The sequence below is a fragment of the Acinonyx jubatus genome, chromosome C1 (genome assembly GCF_027475565.1).
Source record: "Acinonyx jubatus isolate Ajub_Pintada_27869175 chromosome C1, VMU_Ajub_asm_v1.0, whole genome shotgun sequence".
Lineage (NCBI taxonomy): Eukaryota > Metazoa > Chordata > Mammalia > Carnivora > Felidae > Acinonyx > Acinonyx jubatus.
In genome coordinates, this window is record NC_069381.1 from 62,489,439 (window position 1) to 62,495,438 (window position 6,000).

Below are 6,000 nucleotides of genomic sequence, written 5' to 3' on the forward strand. Positions count from 1 at the left end.
GTGTCCAACTTTGGCTCAGGTCATGATCTCACAGTTTGTGAGTTCAAGCCCCTCGTTGGGCTCTCTGCTGTCAGCGCAGAGCCTGCTTCAGATCCTTTGTCCCCCTCTCTCTCTGCCCCTTCCTCCTCTCAAAAATAAACAAACATTTAAAAAATAATAAAAAATAAATAAACATATAGATGGTTTATATCAAGCATATTAGAAATATTACTTACAAAAGAATAATAAGCACATATATGAAATTTTTAACTCTTTAAAAACTCAAGTCTAATGTTAAATCCCTCTAATTTATTAATTTACTTAATTTATTAATTTATTTAAATTTCATCATGGTAACATGTTCTGGGATTATGAGGATCTGAGGGCTACAAACAGATCCTTACCTGTCATTCTTCTGTTGACCTATGCAAAACTATTTCAGATGAACATATGTAATAGAAGGTATCATCAAAGTACATTAAAGTCCAGACTTTATTTTTCTGTGTGGAGATCACATGGTCTCTCACTTGTAAGAATATAAGTAAGGTTCTTAACTCCCTACTGTAATGAGATGTTACTTCTGCTGCCTCTGTCTTTTTGTTTCTCTTTTTCTTTATCTCTTAGAGATCCTGTTTCTAATTCTCTTGGATAAATACCCAAAAGTGGGATTGATAGATCACATGATAGTTATATTTTTAAATTTTTAGGAACTTCCCTACTGTTTTCCATAACAGCTGTATCATTTTACATTCCCAGCATTACATACAAGTTCTAAGTTCTCCACATCATGGCCAGCATTTGTTTTCTGTTGTTTTCTGTTGTTTCAGTGATGGCCATCTTAACAGGTGTGGTTTTGTCTTGCATTTCTCTGATGATTAGTGATATTGAACATCTTTTTATATGCCCATTGGCTATTTGTATGCCTTCTTTAGAGAAAGTCTATTCAAGTCCTTTGCCCCATTTTTAAATTGGGTTTTGTTTTTTTATTTCATTTTTTTTATTATTGTTGTAGGGGTACCTTATATATTTTGGATGTTAACTCCTTATCAAAGAAGTGGTTTGTAAATATCTTCTCCATTTTTAGGGTGCCTTTTTACTCTGTTGATTGTTTTCTTTGCGGCACAAAAGTTGTCAAATGTGCTGTAGGTCCTACTTGTCTATTTTTTCTTTAAATCATAGTCAAGAGTAATGTCTTAAAGCTCTTTCCCTATTTTTTTTTCTAGGATTTTTAGAGTTTTAGGTCTTGAATTTAAGTCTTTGATCTATTTTGAGTTGATTTTTTGTGTATGGTGTAAGGTAAGGTCCAGTTTCTCTTTTGCGTGTGGATATCCTGTTTTCCCAACACATTTGTTGAAAACACTATTCTTTCCTCATTGTGTATTCATGGCACCCTCACTGAAGATTATTAGACCACATATGCATGGAATTATTTCTGGGCTCTGTCTATGTTCCTACAGTCTATAGGTTTGTCTTTATGTGAGTACCATATGTTTTGAATACTGTAGTGTTGTAGTGTATTTTGAAGTCAAGAAGCATGAGGCTTTCATCTTTGTTCTTATTTCTTAAGACTGTTTTGGCTATTTATGATCCTTTGTGGTTCCATATGAATTTTAGGATTTTTTTTCTTATTTCTGTAAAAAAATGGCATTGACATTTTGATAGGGATTGCATTGAATGTGTAGATTGTTTCTGGTAATGTGGATAGTTTAACATTAGGCCTTTTAGTCCATGAACACAGGATGTCTTTCCATTTGTTTGTGTCATCTTTAATTTCTGTCAGCAATGTTTTATAGTTTTCAGTGTGATGTCTTTCACCTTTTTGGTTGAGTTTACTCCTAAGTATTTTAATGGTATTGCATATGGGACTATTTTAATTTCCTTTTCAGATTGTTCATTGTTAATATATAGAAACACAGCCGATTTTTATATGCTGGTATTATACCTTGCAACTTTATTGAATTTCTTCATTGTCACTAACATTTTTTTGTGTGGAATATTTAGGGTTTTCTACATATAAAATTATGTCATGTACAAGCAAAGATAATCTTACTTCTTCCTTTCCCATTTTGATTTCTTTTATTTCTTTTTCTTTCCTAATTATCCTAGCTAGGACTATAGCACTATATTAATCCTAAATATCAGAGAGTACATATAGCTAAGTAAAAGTACATTCACTGCACACTGCTTATTGTTGTTAACAATTGGAAACTACCTAAGTGTCAAACAATAGGGGATTTATTAAATAAATCATTATATATTTTCAATAAAAATTTGCAACACAGCAGATATAAATTAGAAAAGTCCAGAGAAGTTGGAAAATTGTCACAAGTTTTTTTAAAAAAAGATACAAACTACACTGTTTCATGTCAGTCTCAGCCTATCAGTAGTGCTTCTGTTAAACAACTATAGTACTATATTGTATAGTACTACTAAGTGGTGAGAGCAGGCATTCTTGCCCTGTTACTACTCTTAGAGGAAAAGTTTTCAGTTTCTTACCACTAAGTATGATGCTAACTTTAGGCTTACCATATATGGACCTTATTATGTTGAGGTAGTTTCCTTTTATTCTTAATTTATATTGAGTGTGTTTTTTTTTTTAATCATGAAAGAGTGTTGAATTTTATCAAATATATTTTTTTCATCTATTGAGGTAACCATGTCATCTGCCCTCCTGACTTTGTTATGTTAATGTGGTGAATCACATTGATTGATTCTTGTATGTTGAACCATCCCTGCATTCCAGGGATAAACATCACCTAGTCATGGTATATAATTCTTTCCATGTGCTATTGCATTTAGTTTGTTAGATTTTGTAAAGGATTTTTGCATCTGTATTCATAAGGATTTTTGCATCTATCATCATAAGGATTTGGCATATAGTTCTATTTTCTTTGTTTGGCTTTGGTATTAGGGTCATACTGGCCTCATAAGATTGGAAGTGTGCACTCTCAGACAGACCAGACAGAAATAAGTGCTGGGGCAGCCCCCCCAAAAGCCAGAATGTTGGATATACTCCCTAGCTTTTTCCCTTCCTTCAAAGAAGCTGGGGGTTCGGAGTTTCCCTCTAATCCTGCAATGCCAGGGGGCAGAGCTCTGGAGAGTGGGTGCCATGTCTTTTTCTAATGGCTTCAATGTAACTGGTTTCATGCTTGCATGTGGTGTAGGGGCTTCTTCACTGGTTTCTGGATTTCCCACAAAGGGAACTGGTCTGTGTATTGTTGTTAATTCAGTGTCTCAGTGGGGAAAGAACAATCTGGTGTTACCTAGTCTACTATCTTGCTGTTATCACCTCTTACTTCTGTGTCTTGTATCAAGAACTTACCATAATAAATCAGCATTTTAAAGAATTCAAGCATGAAATTATTGGGATCTAACACTTCACCAATGGTCAATTGAGAGCTGATATTTGAAAGAGAGAACTCTAGGGGACAAATTAATGACATATTTCTTTAGGTTATACTAGCATTATGTCTGCATTCCTAGATTAGCAGGAATTAAAATTTCTAGATCTTTTGTTAAGCCATTGTCATGTGGCTCCTTTTGATAATGGACACTAAATTGTGTAACAAGCAATTTTTAAAAAGTGAGATATAGTTCATATGCCATAATATTCACTCTTTTAAAGTGTAATGGGCAATGTTTTTGGCTAGAATTTTGTAAAAATCCCCAAACTTTATATGTGTGTGTGTGTGTGTGTGTGTGTGTATATATATATATATATATATATATATATATGTATGTATATATACATAATATATACATGTATATGTATATTACGTATATATACATGTATACATATATGTATATATACATAATATACATATACATGTATATATATGTATATATACATATATATGTATATATGTAAATAAATTACATTTAAATTAAATATATATTATTATTAAAATATATTTGTATTTCTCACTTAACTGAGATAGGCCAACCTATCCAAAACACAAGCATGGAGTGAAAAAAAGCTTTTTAAATCAAAGGAAAAAAAAAGAACTCCTTATAAAGCCAATGTGCTTTAAAATAGGCAAAGGCCAGATGACTTATTATACATAACATTAGGGCTAGTCACTTTAAAAACTTGGTTATTTGCTGTTCTCCAGTAACTTTCATGATTGACATATTTCCTCAAATTAGAAATTATATTGAGAGGTAGTAGGTAGAGCCAGACAAGTAGCACTGAAAGGTTCTCCTTTTACAAGTAGAGCTAATGTAAACAAGAATCCAATTATTAGAGAGGCTGGGGTTGTTTACTGTGGAAGAAAACACAATTATGTTATACCTTGAGGCTATTTTATATTGTATAATAATTGATACTGATATTTATGAATATAATTATTTCTTCATAAGCTTTTTGGCTAGTAGATATGTATATATTTTATACATTTATAACTCTTGATTATAAAATTAGTCTCATAGCATAAAGGAAAATTACCTACATTTCCACCACTTAGGGATAACTATAAATGACCTTAATATAATCAGATAATATATCTCTTTACAAATTGTTAATATATATACATATAAACTATACATATTATATATATACTATTATATATATATGTGTGTATATATATATATATAAGTGTCTGACAGTAAGCTTTTTTGATTATAATGTAAGTGCCTGACATTAAGCTTGCAATTGCTGAGGCATCCTTTTCAAAGACATCTGTCTTGAATAAACTTATTGCTAGCTATATGACATGGCTACTAGCTAAATAACTGGATGAGGAACCAGGCTGCCCTCATTCATGAAGTTCCCCTTTTAGGAAGCCCTGGTTGACCTAGATAACCGACAGCTTGAATGAACCCTTTTCCCTTCCCGCACCCTAATTCCTGCACTTACATTGAATTTACCAATAAAGAGTAAACCCGTGAAAGTCTAGGTACCTCACTCTTAACCCCAATAACAGCAGAATGCCGGGTCCTGTCTTTCTCCTTCTCTCTCTCCTTGCAACCTCCCTGTGTGGCCCTTGGGTATGCCAAGTACGCTCCAAGGCTTGTGAGTAATAAGTTTTGTCTTTTCAAATCCCTAATGGTTGTTGCTAAGGTGGCTCTTGGAATCATATCAAGAACCACAAAGGTAGATCCAGTAACAACATTGGCCCTGGTGGAGAAATACCTGTTGGGACTTAACCACAACTCCTACAGGCCCAGGTAAGTGCCCCAGGCATTTCCAGCCACTAGAAGCATTATTGATAGGCTGAGACTGACATGAAAGTGTAGTTTGTATCTTCTTTAAAAAAAAACTTGTGACAATTTTCCAACCTCTCTAGATTTTTCTGACTTATACCTGCTGTATTGTGTATTTTTATTGAAGATATATAATGATTTATTTAATAAATCCCCTTTGGTTTGACCCTTAGGTGGTTTCCAATTGTTAACAACTATAAATGCACTTTTTTTTTTTTTAGCTATATGTACTCTCTAATATTTAGGATCAATTCCTACACGTAAAATTGCTGTCCTAGAATAGCTACAGTTTCAAAGCTATCCATTGCTCTTGTATGAGTTTCCTATTGCAGCTGTAACATTATATACAAACTTGGTTAAATAACACAAACGTATTATCTTCTGTAACATAAATAACACAAACTTGGTTAAATAACAAAAATGTATTATCTTCTAGTTCTGGACGTCGAGAGTTCTAAATTGAAGCTGTCAGCAGAGCTATATTTCTACTAAAGGCTTAGAAGATACTCTGTTTCTTGGCCTTTTTTAGCTTCTAGAAGACACCTGCATTCTTGGCTCATGACCACTTCCTCCATCTTCAAAGTCAGTAGTGTAACATCTAAAAACCTCCCTTTCTGACCTCTGCTTCCTCCCTCATCCTGTCTCCTCTTATTTTGACTTTACTGCCTCCATCTTTTCCTTAGGATCCTTGTGATTACATTCGAGTCTACATGGTTAATCCAGAATAATCTCCCCATCTCAAGATCATTAATTCAAATCTCTTTTTAACATATCAAGTAACATATTCACAAATTCTGGGGATTAAGATATGGATATTTT